This window comes from Lampris incognitus, chromosome 1, assembly GCF_029633865.1.
Source record: "Lampris incognitus isolate fLamInc1 chromosome 1, fLamInc1.hap2, whole genome shotgun sequence".
Taxonomy (NCBI): Eukaryota; Metazoa; Chordata; class Actinopteri; order Lampriformes; family Lampridae; genus Lampris; species Lampris incognitus.
In genome coordinates this window covers 109,971,199-109,988,524 of record NC_079211.1, presented here as the reverse complement: position 1 = coordinate 109,988,524, position 17,326 = coordinate 109,971,199, and positions in this window count along the sequence as shown.

Below are 17,326 nucleotides of genomic sequence, written 5' to 3'. Positions count from 1 at the left end.
ACAAATTTAATAAGTCATGATGTAGATAATGGTGAGGCAACCCCCATTAAACAACATCCTTACCAGATTAACCCACAAAAATGGGCTTAGCTGAAACCAGAGTTGTTGGAAGAAATTGGTGTGATCAAGCAAGGCTCAAGTGAACAGAGTTGTCCCTTAGTCCCTGTTCTCAAGCCCGATTTAACTGTGTCCTTGCATTGATTACCGAAAGGTAAATAACATAACTAAAACGGATGCACATCCTATACCCGGGCTGGAGGACTGTATTGATAAGATCGACAATGCACAGTATGTGTCGAAATTTGACTTGTTAAAGCGCTATTGACAAGTCCCTTTGACAGAAGGGGCAAAAGATGTGTCAGCATTTGTGACGCAGGAGAGTTTGTATTGCTGTCAGGTAATGTTTGGCATGAAAAACGTGCTGGCAACCTTTCAGAGGGTAATGAATTTGGTAACCTCCAGATTGCAGAACACTGTCACATAGCTGGATGATGTGATTTGCTATAGCACTTCGTGGTCTGATCACATGGAACATATGAGACAGCTGTTTGAGCATCTTGAACAAGCGGGGTTGGTAATCAACTTGCCCAAATGTGAGATTGGAAAGGGGCAAGTCACATATTTGGGGCACCAGGTGGGTCAAGATTCAGTGAGACCAAGGACTGCCAAGGTGCAAGCCATTTTAGACCTGCCTGTTCTGAAAACAAAACGCCAGCTTATGCACCTTTTGGGGATGTGTGGTTTTTATAGGTGGTTTGTTCCCAACTTCGCAGCTGTGACAACACCACTCACAAACCTGTTGAAGAAGGGAGTAAAGTTTAGCTGGTCAGCAGATTGTCGGACAACGCTGGAAATGGTTAAAGGTATTCTAGCTAGTGAACCGGTGCTGGTTGCTGCGGACTTCTCTTTCTCATTCAAGCTTGCAGTGGATGCTTGTGATGTTGGCATGGGGGCGGTGCTGCTACTACAGACTGATGGGTCAGGAATAGACAGGCCTGTTGCATATTTCTCTAAGAAACTGAATCGCCATCAGAAGTGACATTCCACCATTGAGAAGGAGGCCCTGGCTCTTTTCCTAGCAGTTCAATACTTATGTATTTTATACTACTATATATTATACTACTATATATTTTATATTATTATTTATATATAATTTATATGGAGATCAGTTTCCCTGTATTAGCATATAGGATATTTGATGATGACATCGCCAAAGTTCATCTTTGTTGAGCCGGATGTATGTGAAATGAAAGCTTTTTCAAAACTCTGCCCATATTCATGGCAGTTTCATATCACCTCCATCTGACGCATCACGGGCTGAGCTGGACTTGATCTGCATTCCGCATTAATAAACTAAATATAAGGAAATGTAAGTATTCATCACACTGCGTTTACTGAGAAAATACAAAGCAAGGTAGCAAACAAGCTAATCAATAGTAAAGTCAAATGGCCCTTTTAAAGATGGCTTGCTCCATAAATATAGTATAGTTAGTGGGTTCCACTGAGTAGACAGACCAGTGGGAACATAAATACTGGTGTTCTTTCACACCATAAAAACAAGGCAGCTGCTTCTGTAGTTATACGGCAGCATCGTTTCGCAGCCTTGCCGACACGAGCCTGTGGCCAGTTATTTGCTGCACCTTCATAATGGGTTCTCATTCAGTCATGTAGTCATCATGAAACTGACCATGATTATTAATTTAATTCTCTATTTGAAGGAACTGGATTGGCAGCATTGTATTTTCTCATCGCTACCTCATTGTTTTCTGCGTGAGCTGTCCAATCTGCACAATATTTAGGTAAAAGGCTATGTAGCACTATTAGGTCATTTATAAACCTCGACACAGAGGACCGGAGCAGTTATTTAAGTGTGGGTCCCTAAGGATATTTTCAGGGTTAGTGTGTGTCTACTGAGGAGTTAATGACATGAAAAACGTTTGTCCTAAAGGATCCTCATCTGGTAATGCTGTTGTTGAGAAGAAAGCAGCTGATTTTCACATATATTTTTAAGAAGCTCTAAGCCTCCCTCAAGTATGGATGTATGTATGTATTCGTTATAATGCAAGGTTATGTTAAATGACTATAAACTCGTGAACTAGGGAAACTGAGGCTGTTCTAGTTGCTGTATTGCGACCCTTGAAAGGAAAATATCTAAGCTGAAATCCGCAGCCTGTTGTGTAATGCCGTGTGAGGCCTCACTGTAGGCACTTGCGTTTCACTCTCCAGTGAGTTGGAGATTTTGTTTTGTCGTAGCTCAGAGCTGTGGCAGATGGGAGGTGAAGTCATCAGCATGTAACAGCCGATCTCCTGCATAAGTAGATGTGCTCTGAGGTGGAGGGCTGCTATAATGGCACCTAATGAAAACAGATGCTGTGGTCCATGGGACATGGCAGCTTTGCCGGCATGCCAGGGGAGCTTGTAGCTTTTCAACAGACCTCTCAATGCTCAAATCAAATATCGAACACAATAAGAATCAAGTATATATTCTTTTGGGAACAATGACATGCTCACTCAACAACCGAGGCATAGTGCAAAACAAGTGAGGCCCCCTTCTGCCCCCCCCCCCCCGAAAAAATGGTTTGTGCTGTAGCAGCAGAAGGCAAGTTAGGAGGGGGAAGGGGGGCACAAGTGACTTGATGACAGCGCCCGGGAAAATGATGATGATATTCCAACTCTTATCAAATGCCATAAAGAAGGTGGAGATTACCATCCCCATCATCATCATCATCACCGCCACCTTTCCAAATGCCGCTCTGAGAAAGCAGCGAAGGTTCTCCTCGCCTCTGTTGCTGGCAATGGGCTTAAATCACCACCATTTTCCCTTCTCTTCCCACTAATGAAGAGGGGGAAAAGAATGCCGACGGTCAGTGGGAGCTAATAACGGCTGCACAGGGAAAAATATTCATGTAGATGGTATGAAGACAATCTTATGATGATATGTCCTGTGTGCTCGGATGATCTGTGTGCCATATAATCATATATTATGTTTGCTTACTTTTAATCTTTGATCATATATGACTAGGGCTGTCATGATATCAGATTTTCACTACTCGATTATTGTGGCCTCTTCAGTGTTGCGTGGAGGTTGGGGACAGTACCTGTGGAGTGACAGACTGGGGTGATGATTCCCATATTTAAAAAGGGGGACCGGAAGGTGTGCGCCAATTATGGGGGCATCACATTGGTCATCCTCCCTGGGAAAGTTTACTCTAGGGTGCTGGAAAGGAGGCTCCGGCTGATTGTCGAACCTCAGATCCAGGAGGAACAATGCGGATTCCGTCCTGGCCGTGACACAACAGACCAACTCTTTACCCTTGCGGAAGTGCTGAGGGAGGCATGGGAGTTTGACCAGCCAGTCTGTGTTTTGTTGACTTGGAGAAGGCTTACAACCGTGTACCCCGGGTCACTCTATGGGGGGTACTGCAGGAGTATGGGGTACTGGGGCAGTTTCTACAAGCCATCCAGTCCTCATATAACCAAAGTGAGAGCTGTGTACGTATTCTCAGCACAAAGTCAGACACGTTTTCTGTGGGTGTTGGACTCCGTCAAGGTTGTTCCTTGTCTCCGAATCTGTTTGTGATATTCATGGACAGAATCTTAAGGCACTGGAGGGACTACGTGTCCAATCTGGCCTGGGAACGTCTTGGGATCCCCCAGGAGGAGCTGGTGGGCGTTACTGGGGAGAGGGACATCTGGAGTGCCCTACTTAGCTTGCTGCCACTGCGACCCGACCCCAGAGAAGCGGCTGATGAATGAATAATTATCGTGATTACCAAAAGAATTCATGATAATGATAGTGTCACAATATCTGTAGAAAATTTGGGGGAAAAAATGCTATCAGTCAAATTCTTCTTTAACTTTTATTGTGCGTTTTGTCTCTTTTTTGGCAAATGAATTACACTCAAAATATGAGTATAGGGAGGTGGAGAGAGAGTCTGTAACCATAACTGTACAAAAACATACTACAAGAACAATTACACTTAATGGATAATGAAAAGATAACCTGATGAACAAAAGATCCACCAGGCCTTAACATCTGCATCAATACAATGTCACCTGAAACAAAACCACTTGTGGGAGCAGGACAAAGAGTTGGTGTGTTAGACCACAGACTGACAACTAAACATCTGATATACTGGGATTTAATGTCCACTGACCAGGTCCTTACATAATGTTTTCCTCTTTCCATTTTTCATGACATGAATTTGCGCGGCAGTAGTAGCCACGCACTGGTAGTAGCTACTGTGTCATGGCGTCACGTTGGGTGTGTGTGTGTGTGTGGCACTGGGAGAGGAAGACAAAGCGAGAACGGAAACGCACGGAAATGATTTAAGAGGTGCTGGATTATTTACACTATCATGTGTATTATGTCTATTATTAACATGATATCAATATTTTATTTTTTACATATCACGGTTATTGTCAGGTGGCACGGTGGCGCAGTGGTTAGCGCGGTTGCCTCACAGCAAAGAGGTCCTGGGTTCAAGCTCTAGGGTAGTCCAACCTTGGGGGTCATCCTGGGTTGTCCTCTGTGTGGAGTTTGCATGTTCTCCCTGTGTCTGCGTGGGTTTCCCCCGGATGCTTCAGTTTCCTCCCAAAGTCCAAAGACATGTAGATCAGGTGAATCGGCCACACTAAATTGTCCCTAGGTGTGACTGTGTCGGCCCTGTGATGACCTGGCGGCCTGTCCAGGGTGTCTCCCCGCCTGCTGCCCAATGACTGCTGGGATAGGCTCCAGCATCCCTCTGACCCTGAGAGCAGGATAAGCGGTTTGGATAATGGATGGATGGATGGGTTATTGTCAATACCAGTATATCGTGACACCCTTATGTATGACCTATACCATGTTTAACTTAAATCTATATTGCTTAGATACAAGCTTTTAAAGTCCATATGTAACAAGTGTGTTCTCCATGTGAACAAATCAAGGGCTATTGTTAACTGATAGCAGACGAATGTATAAGAAACTTACTGAGTGTAAAAATGTTTGTACAAAGTAATTGGAGAAATGGCCTTGGTGGGATACAAGCTGAAAGACATGAGATAAGCGAGGAGAGGAACAAACAACTGCCCTATAAGAGAGACTGTGTGATTGACCTTGGGGTGCACTTGTAAGGTTCACTTCTTCATGTGTGCCATCCTTGCAGGCATTATCAAAGTGTGACAGTACTGTAAGAGATTCTTGTCTTGCTCCTCATTTATTGTCAGAGTGGAATTTAACTTAAGTAATTGCCACAACAATGGTCAGGTGACATATTGGGAACACTGAGAGAAATTATCATTAGTTCGCAGTTCTGCCATTGTCAGAGATATAATAAGGGGAGGGGACACACTGTTTGTAAAACCTATGTCTTTATAGATTGGAACAGGGCCACTGATGTACAGAGACAGGTGCAAGGAGATGAGGCAAAATATTGCAAGGATAAGTGATTTGAGTGTGCCTGTAATGTAACCCTGTAATCAATGTGTGGGACTGTATCTGTATCTTATATTGTTTCTTTATTGTAACACTAAGATTTTGAGAAACAATCTTCACAAATGTCAAGAAGTTAAGGCTGTGAGAGCAAAATACTTTTCTGACCTAATTTCCAACAACTCTCATAATCCCAGGGTCTTTTATGTATTTATTTATTTTATTTAACCAGGGGGATCCCGTTGAGATTACAAACCTCTTTTTCAAAGGAGACCTGGCCAAGACGGGCAGCAGCAATTAGAAAGCACAGTTACAAAATCACACAGTTGCAAAATTACACATTTGAAAACACAAACAAAAGACAAAAAAATTTAGAAAAAAAGTAAATTACAAGCAGATTATAAAAAACAAATACATTCTTATTCGGTACCATAAGCAGATTATAAAAAACAAGTACAGTCTTATTCGGTACCATAAATTCTTTCATCTGCCCCAAACCGCTCTAAACTGCAGTGGTCCAGCCCCTCCTGAAAAAAACCCAATTTAGACCATACCTTGCCGAGTAACTACAGACCTATTTCTAAACTTCCATCCCTGTCAAAGGTTCTTGAGAAGTCAGTCAATTGCTGCCCTACTTACACCAAAACAACATCTTGGAAAGATTTCAGTCAGGTTTTAAGGCTTATCATAGCACAGAGTCTGCCTTGCTAAAAGTGTACAATGACCTGCTCCTCTCTACTGACTCCAGTGACTGTGCCATTCTAATTCTTTTTGACCTCAGCATGGCATTTGATACTTTGGATCATGACATTTTAGACTGTCCCCAGTATGGGGTTGGTGTTGATGTCTCTGCCTTGAAATGATTCACATCCTACCTCAAAAATAGAAGGTTCTCCATTAACATAAGCAATTTTTGCTTTCCCCCAGCTAGTCTGTCCTGCGGGATCCCAGAAGGTTCTATCCTAGGTTCCATTCTTTTCTCTATAAACGTGCTTCCCCTTGGTCAAATCATTCAAAAATGTGACATTTCCTTCCACTGTTATGCTGATGATATTGAGCTTTATCTCCCCCGAAACCAAACGATCAATCCAATCTAGTCAGTCTTTTGAACAGCCCGGAAGACGTTAAGTGCTGGATGGCACAAAACTTCTAAAGCTAAATGAAGGCAAATCTGAAGTTGTCCTATTTGGGCCCCCTGACTCTCTTTAAGTGTTTACCAACAGCCTTGGCAACCTGTCCACCCTTGTCAAACATCATGTCAAAAACTTTGGTGGGCTGTTTAATTCCGCCTTCAAGTTTGACAAGCAGGTTAATGCAGTAGTGAAAGCCAGTTTTTCCCAGCTTCGTACTCTTTTCGAAATCAAATCGTTTCTCTCTTTTCAAGATCTCAAGAAAGTCATTCACACTTTGATATCCTTCCGATTGGACTACTTCAACTCCATGTATATTGGGATTAGTCAGTCTTCGCTCTCCTGCCTGCAACTTGTCAAGAACACTGCAGCCAGACTCCTGGCACGTACCCAGAAGAGAGACTATATTACTCCTATACTTGCCTCTCTCCATTGGCTGCCTGTGCAGTTCAGAATCGATTTTAAGGTTCTCCTGTTTGTTTATAAAGCCCTAAATGGGCTGGCCCCCTCCTATATCATATACCTTTCAACCCTCTATTCCACCTCCAGGCCCCTCAAGTCGGCTGACTTGGGATGCCTGGCTTTCCCACGATCTAAACTTAAGCTCAGGTGTGACTGCGCCTTTGCTTTTGTAGCTGCTAGACTGTGGAACAGCATTTTCCTGCCTCTAAGATATGCCCCTCCATTTAAGTCCCAGCTCAAAACTTACTTTTATTCTCTAGCGTTTGAATCCTCTTGATTTGGGTGATTTCTGGCTTGTGCCTATGTCCATGTGTTGTTTATTCTTGCCTATGGGTGATGTGCCTTGTTGTCTATGTCAGTGTTTCTTGTATTTGTGTTTTAACTCCCTGCTCTGGTCTGTACAGCCCTTTGGTCAACGTGGGTTGTTTTAAATAAATAAATTTGGTTTGACTTGACTGTACTGTTTATTGTAATGTTTTGTTTTTTTTTAAAGAAAGCTTGAGTTTGTTCATTTTCGGATCACCGTAAGTCTATAATAACTTGGAGATTACAAGATATATTTAAGACACTTGCAGCCACAGTCACAGCCAAACACCATGTTGGACACATGGACCTTATGCAGCTGACTGAGAAAGACTGAACTGGGATTTCCCCCCATGTTTGCAATGCATGATGGGGTTGTCCAATTACATTACACTAGATCCCAGTGGAGGAAAAGCAGGGATAATGGCAAGTGGAATACTGCATCATCTGTTGCAATAGCATCGCCAAGGTTCAGGGTTTGATTGCTAACAAAGCTACAGAGGTATGGTCTCTAAGGAGTTTTGTAGTAGAGCTAACCCCAAATGGTGAAACATAGGGTCATTCATGTCTGTGCTGAAGTCAAAAGCCACTTCAGCTGAGGTACTGGATTAATTTTCTTACCACACTCTTTTCACACTCCACTTTGTGGCCATTTAATGTCTACAGATCATGAATGTGTAATGCAGTGTGGAATTGATTCCATGCAGGGATATGTGGGACCTCATTGACACACACCGGGAGTGTATGAGAAAGCACTCACCATAGTGGTAGCAATATCCATCCTAAAACAGGGATCCCTCCTACAATGCTATTGTGCTAATGTAAAGCCCACAAAAATTAGAACTGGGATTTACGGTCATTCATATAAACTTGACTGTGACATTAAAATCGAGGGGAGGGGGGGTTCCACATTACAGGAGTTTGCCTGAACTGACAATAAAAAAAGAAATCTGCTTGACACAATCACGCTCATTTTTAAAATGGCACGCTGGGGGAAAACTTAATGATGTTATTCATTAAATCTCATTTATCTTATTCATTTTTAATTTTCTCCCCTTGGTTGCCAAGGCTGTACTTTATTAGCATTCATTTGTGAATTCACAAATCAAGCTGTGTCGGACTTGGAGTAACGTCTTGTATCCAGCTTTGACAAAGTTCAGAGAACAAAAAAGGCACATGCCCTCAGCCACTCTGTGACTTCTCCTTCACAAGACAATAAAGCAGTGGCAGAGAGAGAGAATGCATGTTGGCAGTACAAGCTTGCCTGCGTGCCACCCACAAGGCCAAAACTAATCCGTCTTTCTGAAGCAGAGGACCCCTGAAGAGCCCCGGGGCTCCGGTACGAGTGTGACAGGCTCATACTGAACAATATCTCAGAGATGACAGCACAGTCCATCTTTCAGTCGATGGCGGCGATCCCCTTCTCCCTTTCCTCCTCTTTCATGCTCTTTCTCTCCCACTCTTCTTTAATAAATTATCGAGTCAACTGAGATGTTGGTGGATTTGGTTTCAAAGGAAGCAAAGTTCTAAAAGCTGCTTTGGGGACCTGGCGTGGGGAGCGAGATGGCTCACTTGATATCCTTGTCTTATCAAAGCAAATCTAATCAGTGGAGGAGTGATCTCGCTTTTTCAAGCTGAGCTTCAAAGTCACTATGAAGGTTGTTTCTTAAAGCCAACACTCCCTAAGAGGATATCAATAATGTGTGGTCTATTGACATCACAAAACAAGTAAAACCAAAATTAGATTTGGTCACACTTTTTAATAAAATGTTGATGCAAGAGAAAGAAAACATTGATTGTAAAGAGTGCAGAATACTGAGCTTGCTTTTAAAAATGGAAATATTCCCAAGAGCTGACCTTGGCACAAGAAACTAAGCTTAATTGTTGTCTCCAATATTTTATGTGTCGCTCTGAACAGCAATTTATATGCCACCACAAATGACAGCACAGAAGAAATATGTTTTGGTGCTCATATCCATGCAAAGACAATACAAGACATGAAATCAATCCTGCTTCCATTAATGTATGTGTGGTATGAATTACCCTTGTGGCTCTTGCTTTCTTTCCGCCCTGCTCCCTATTGAATTTTTCGGAGTCAGTCAGCCCAATGTTCCCTCAGCCCTGTGGTTAGCCATTGAATAGGTTAGCTATCGGTTAAGGTTAGTTAAGGTAAGCATTGGGTTAGGTAGAGGTTGAGGTTAAGTCAGGTTAAGATAGGTTAAGTTTAAGTAAGTTCAGTGAAATAGGGCTGAGGGAACATAGCCACACTCCCGAATTATTCACATGCCAATCACTGTGTGCCTGTATTCCCATCATGGATGAAACCTGATGTCACCAAATATTATTAAAACTACAGAACACTAATCTGATGAGTCACTAAACAAGTTCCAGCTGCAATGACAGTCCCCATAAAGAAAGGTTTCCCTTATGATATGCCATACTAACAATGTTAACCAGCTAGCCCCCTGGTTGACTGTGGTTTCTTGCTTCTCCATTTTTTTTATACTCACTGATGGCATTAAAGAAAACTTATCAGGACCAGTGTTGGAAACAATCACATGAGAACTGTAAGAGGGCATTCTTTGAGGGTCATCATGGTTACTTTGCACTGCTGCAGCTTCTACCAAGCTTTTCCAATTGCCCCAATAATGGGATTAAAGAGTCCCTTGTATTGTATTGCCTACCATTCACCATGTTTTAATAGCTGCTGATAGTCTCTCACCAGTGTCATGTCTGGTTTCCGTGACTCGATGGCATTGAGATGTTACAGTGTGAAGGCCTAGTAAGAGAGCTGTTAACTCATTACCTAACAGAATATATTAGGTTGCAATGTTAGATGCTGGGTGTACAGAATTGTAGTAAGCTATTATGAAATATGCATTCACTGTTGCTTTACATACAATGACAAACAGGGAATGCAGGAATTCTATACTATTGCTCTTTTATTGACTGCTGCTCTATAAATTAATGCCTTTTAGTTTTGCTGATATGTTATTGCTGAGTTAATTTGACAATTCCCTTATTACTGTGTTCCTTTTAGGAAATCATGTAACTTGTGAGACAGGACAAAATGACTGTACATTATTGCTCATATGCAGCTGTGCTTTATTGCCCAGGAAACTAGTGGATAAGTGTGCCAGTGGCGGCTGGTGCTAAAAAAAAATTGGGGGGGGGGGGTGCAATTTACCTTGGCGCAGCACACCTGACAGCTGCTTTAATATCCACACAGTCACAGTTATTAAGGACAATGTAGCCTATAGATTTTATCAGGGTTCGTAGACGGGGGATGATTGACAGTCGAGACGAGGCATCGTGGTGGGTTTGAACAGGATTGACAGCCACGAGAATTGTCCAATCACATTAGATCAAAAAACACTAAAACAATACCAATTCGCTGCCATTAAAAGTGGGAGTGTCTGGGGCGCACAGAATTGCGCCCCATGGAAAATCTGAAGAAACCAATCAGACAGCAGCCTCAGGTCACCTGCTCGCCACAAGCTTGAGGGCTTACATAAGGTGTCGTTTGGCCGGCGCCCCTCACCCAGGAAGTAAATGTATTCAGACAGAAATCAATCAAATACCATTTGGAAACAATATTTAATGGCTGCTGACAGGCGCTCACGGACTGAAAAACACTTTTATTTCATAATCATTTGCATTATACAACTAAAATATATTTAACATGTTTAAGTAGATTTTCAGGGTGTCTCCTGCCTGCCGCCCAATGACTGCTGGGATAGGCTCCAGCATCCCCGTGACCCTAAGAGCAGGATAAGTGGGTTGGACAATGGATGGATGGAAGTAGATTTTCATCTCTTGGTATTTGAAGGGGGCGGCGCCCCAGCGCCCTGTACTGGCCAGCCGCCACTATAACGCCATTTTTTTAAAGCACAGACACATCCAGAAAGGGCCAGTGTGGGTGCAGGTTTTTGTTACAACCAAGCAGTTACACACCTGATCCCACTAATCAGCCAGTAGAGTCTTTGCTGAGGAACTTGATTAGGAGACACAAGTGTGTAACTGCTTGGTTGGAAAATAGACCCGCACCCCTGTGTAGCAGTTTCTAAAGTTAGATTTTGTTTAAGTCGACAATCATCATCAGCCATTTCTCTTTCCATTACAGAAAGGTTTGAAAGTTTTTCCCTTGCCACCAACTTTTACCAGAACATTCATGATGTATACACTTGTATAAGATGGGCACTAGTGGTGCAAGATTAGTAGACTAGTAGCAAAGTTTTCTTTCGTTTTTGCTTGGGAGCAGTGGAAGTTGAGTGTTTAAAAACAGCAGGAAGTGTAAGAGTCTGTGGCATGTAATAAAATAGAAAATAAAAACTAGAACAAACATGAAGGCTTGCGGAGTGACCTCAGAGAATGATGATTTGGTGATAAAGATATGTCAGTTGGGAAACATGTCAAAATTAATAACATATTGTTAACATTTTTTTTGTAAGGATACAGTGTAGCCCACGAACCCAACCCCGTTTCATAACCTACCCAGACTCAGAAGTCACAGGAGTAACTTTATAAATCCATTTCTTCTATGTAAAATGAATGGACCTGCAAGAGAGTGATAAACTATGGGAGAACACACACACACACACACACACACACACACACACACACAAGACCTGGCAGGGATGTGAAGAACTGTCTGGATTCTGCTCTACTTCCACCAGATATCAGTGAGTGAGAGGGGGCCTTACTGCCCTGAGCCATGTATCAATGTGCTAAAGCGCGGTGTAGCGAATGCTTGATTTAAGGCCAGCAGATGAAAGGGGAGAGGCAGTGTCAGATCGCGACTGGTGGAGGATCTTATTGATGCCCTGGGTGACTTCTTATGTACATAAGTAAGAACCATCACATAGCAGAACAGCTCCAGTGAAACCTCCTCACAACCTCCCACAGCACTAATAATGACCCCTCACCACACAAGGGTTAGAATACGTTCTTTTAGTTTTAATCATGATGTCGGCAGGTTCTTGGAGAAACCTGTTGTTTGCAGGCAGGAGGTTGCGGCAGGGCTACAGGCCCAGTCCCTAACCCTGAGGTGTAGACCCATCCAAACTTCCCAGAAGAGCAAGGGAGGTGGGGCTACACGTGTAGCTCCTCCCAACACGTAGCACCACCCCAGCATGTGGTTCTGCCCCATCATTCGGCCTGCATGCAGCAATGGGTGCTTTCCACACCTTGGTGAATGTACACAGTGCATAAAGAAGGTATTCATTCCCACCTGCAAGTGCCTGCTTCTTCCCTGCAGACCAATTGAATTATTAGCTTACTTTGGATGGAAAAAAATTCTCATCCTGTGTGATAGTTTAAGTTGGAGGTAGAAAATGGATCACTGGTATTGTTGTACTTAGAAGGCGCTGCAGGTGAGACAGACTAAAGCTACTACTACTACTACTACTTTCGGCTGCTCCCGTTAGGGGTCGCCACAGGGGATCATCCGTTTCCATTTCTTCCTGTCTTCTGCGTCTTCCTCTGTCACACCAGTCACCTGCATGTCTTCCCTCACCACATCCATAAACCTCCTCTTTGGCTTTCCTCTTTCCTGGCAGCTCCATATTCAGTATCCTTCTCCCAATATAACCATCATCTCTCCTCCACACGTCCAAGCCATCTCAATCTTGCCTCTCTTGCTTTGTCTCCAAACCGTCCAACCTGAGCGGTCCCTCCAATATAATTGTTCCTAATCCTGTCCTCCTTCATTACTCCCAATGAAAATCTTAGCATCTTCAACTCTGCCACCTCCAGCTCCGCCTCCTGTCTTTTCATCAGTGCCACTGTCTCCAAACCATATAACAGCTGGTCTCACAACCATCTTGTAAACCTTCCCTTTAACTCTTGCTGGTACCCTTCTGTTGCAAATCACTCCTGACACTCTTCTCCACCCACTCCACCCTGCCTGCACTCTCTTCTTCACCTCTGTACTGCACTCCCCGTTACTTGGACAGTTGACCCCAAGTATTTAAACTCAAATGCCTTTGTCACCTCCACTCCTCGCATCCTGACCATCCCACTGTCCTCCCTCTCATTCACACATAGGTATTCCGTCTTGCTCCTACTGACTTTCATTCCTCTTCTCTCCAGTGCATACCTCCACCTCTCAAGGCTCTCCTCAACCTGCACCCTACTCTCGCTACAGATCACAATGTCATCCATGAACATCATCGTCCATGGAGACTCCTGCCTGATCTTGTCCGTCAACCTGTCCATCACCACTGCAAACAAGAAAGGGCTCAGAGCCGATCCTTGATGTAATCCCACCTCCACGTTGAACCCATCTGTCATTCCAACCACACACCTCACCATTGTCACACGTCCCTCATACATATCCTGCACCACTCCTACATACTTCTCTGCAACTCCCGACTTCCTCAAACAATACCACACCTCCTGTCTCGGCACCCTGTCGTATACTTTCTCTAAATCTATAAAGACACAATGCAACACTTTTTGGCCTTCTCTATACTTCTCAATCAACGTTCTCAAAGCAAACATCGCATCTGTGGTGCTCTTTCATGGCATGAAACCATACTGCTGCTCGCTGATCATCACCTCTCCTTTTAACCTAGCTTCTATTACTCTTTCCCATATCTTCATGCTGTGGCTGATCAACTTTATACCTCTGTAGTTGCTACAGTTCTGCACATCGCCCTTGTTCTTGAAAATCGGTACCAGTATGCTTCTTCTCCACTCCTCAGGCATCCTCTCACTTTCCAAGATTGTGTTAAACAATCTAGTTAAAAACTCCACTGCCATCTCTCCTAAACATCTCCATGCCTCCACAGGTATGTCATCAGGACCAACTGCCTTTCCACTCTTCATCCTCTTTATAGCTGCCCTCACTTCCTCCTTGTTAATCCACTGAACTTCCTGATTCACTATCCCTACATCATCCAACCTTCTCTTTCTCTCATTTTCTTCATTCATCAGCCCTTCAAAGTACTCCTCCCACCTTCTTAGCACACTCTCCATCTCTATCCTTGATCGCCCTAACTTGCTGCACATCCTTTGCAGCTCGGTCCCTCTGTCTAGCCAATCGGTACAAGTCCTTTTCTCCTTCTTTAGTGTCTAACCTGTCATTCATACAACTCACCATACGCCTTTGCCACCTCTCTCTTTGCTTTACGCTGCATCTCCTTGTACTCCTGTCTACTTTCTTCATCTCTGACTATCCCACTTTTTCTTTGCCAACCTTTTCCTCTGTATACTCTGCTGTACTTCCTCATTCCACCACCAAGTCTCCTTGTCTTCCTTCCTCTGTCCTGATGACACACCAAGTACCTTCCTAGCTGTCTCCCTCACTATTTCTTCAGTGGTTGCCCAGCCATCTGGCAACTCTTCACTACCACCCAGTGCCTGTCTTAACTCCTGCCTGAACTCCACACAAGTCTTCCTTCTTCAACTTCCACCATTTGATCTTCGGCTGTATCTTTACTCGCTTCCTCTTCTTGGTCTCCAGAGTCATCCCACAGACCACCATCCGATACTGCCTAGCTACGTTCTCCCCTGTCACCACCTTGCAGTCTCCAATCCCTTTTAGATCACGCCTTCTACATAAGATATAGTCCACCTGTGTGCACTTTCCTCCACTCTTGTACATCACCCTGTGTTCCTCCCTCTTCTTGAAATATGTATTCACCACAGCCATTTCCATCCTTTTCGCAAAATCGACCACCATCTGTCCTTCCACATTTCTCTCCTTGACTCCATACCTTCCCATCACCTCCTCATCACCTCTGTTCCCTTCACCAACATGTCCATTGAAGTCCGGTCCAATCGCCACTCTCTCCTCCTTGGGTACCCTCTCCACCACGTCGTCCAACTCACTCCAGAATTCTTCTTTTTCGTCCATCTCACACCCAACTTGCGGGGCATATGCGCTGATAACATTCAGCAATACACTTTCGATTTCCAGCTTCATACTCATCACTCTGTCTGACTCTCTTCACCTCAAGCATGCTCTTGACATACTCTTCCTTTAGAATTACCCCTACCCCATTTCTCCTCCCATTCGCACCATGGTAGAAGAGTTTGAACCCACCTCCAATACTCCTGGCCTTATTGCCCTTCCACCTGGTCTCTTGCACACACAGTATGCCTACCTTTCTTCTTTCCATCATGTCAGCCAGCTCTCTCTCTTTACTAGTCATAGTGCCAAAATTCAAAGTTCCGACTCTCACCTCCACACGCCTACCCTTCCTCCTCTCTAGCTGCCTCTGGACCTGCCTTCCCCCTCTCCTTCTCCTTCACCCAACAGAGACAGACTAAAGCAATCTACCAAATTCTTATTTGCAGTGTTCTAATCATATTGCTTATTCACAGTGTTCTGATCTGCAGGATTGTACTACTGTAGGATTTTAATTAAATCGGGATGGGGCCTGGACTGTAGATCTGTATGTTCGTTGTCATTCATATTCATTTAAAGCATTGCATATCCCTGCCACAACAATTGTTCTGCTTAGTTATGGCTATTTACAGTTAATTTGAATATTTACTTTTGACTTTTGGTACTTAAGTACATTTTAAATTGGATTTACTCAAGTGGTGTTTGAATGGGGGACTTTCTACTTTTACTGGTCATTTTTTAATTAGGTATCTATACTTTTACTCGAGTATAGCTTCTGAGTACTTTTAACACCCCTGCCAGCATAGAAGTGTGGACCAAACGTGAGCTTTAAAGGCCAGAAAACCTAATTGGACATAAAAACACTTAAAAAGCATTCAGCAGCACAGCACAAAAATACTGCTCTATTCTTTTGCTACTGTCTTCTTACCTGTCATACTAACTACCTCTTAGATAGGCTACACTTTATTGACATTATCCAGCACTTGCACTATTTTGGATACATAGAAATCTAAATATCTAATATTCAACAATACAACAATTCATTACAACAGTGCATCAAGGCAAAGATATGAAAACTTTGCAAATTATATAGAATCCAGTTCGCCACACTAAAGACATTGTATTATTTCTTAGTGATATGTTAGTACACCCCCAATCCAGTCACACACACACACACACACAAACCTCTCCCAAGATGACTTATTGATCTTAGATCAATTAAAGTGGCAAGTGGCTTTGGTGTGAGCAGACACACACTGGCGAGATACGGATGTGATGCCAAAGGCTCTGAGACACATTGTACTGTGGACACATCATCAGTGTTGACAACTATAACCATAGGCCAGTCATTCACTGCAACAGGAGGGACAGCTATCCAACAATTACGGCTTTAATTAAGAGACGGATGGATCCTATCAGAAAAGCCCTCCTGTGTTTTATGCTGTCTGGCAAAATGGTAAAATTGCCCTATTTGCTTTTATGTGATGTTAGGTTAGGCCAAGGGAGACTTGACATCCAGAAAGCCACTGATATTTTCCCCCGGTCAAAGGAAATGGCAAATGATTCAACAAAAGTGGAACAATGTTTGAACGCTGAGATGCAGTGGAGACATAGGGACAATATTCAAAAGTGTTGAAATTCATTGAAAAATCGCGCTTAACTATTACACCTTGACTATTCTTGTATATAGACCAGGGAATGTTTCAAAATTAAGGGATGTGTTCTTAATATTACATCTTTTAGATAACAAAACTAGTGTTGGTTCAACTGTTTTAATTAGTAACTTAACCCTAGACCACTTTAGTGAGTTTGCTAACATCTACAGGTTAGTAACCATGTTATCTGCAGCTGTGTTTATACTGCTATGCTTACATCACAGCTGTTTATCTTGCTATGCTTACACCACAGAGTACTAAGACCAGCCTGCCATGTTTTTAACCTTTAGATGTCAGCAGGCTCAATAAAATGGTCTAGGGTTTAGTGACTCTTTAGTGGTCTCCACATGTACTACAACTGGGATAACCCTTAAACTAAAATGCCCTTTGGTAAATGGTACTCTCAAGCCGGTCATTTGAGAGGCTTTAATGTGGTATATTGTCTGTCACATCATCCAGTCAGCTAAGGTCATTGTCCATCATACGGCAAGCTTTTCATTCCCACCAGAAA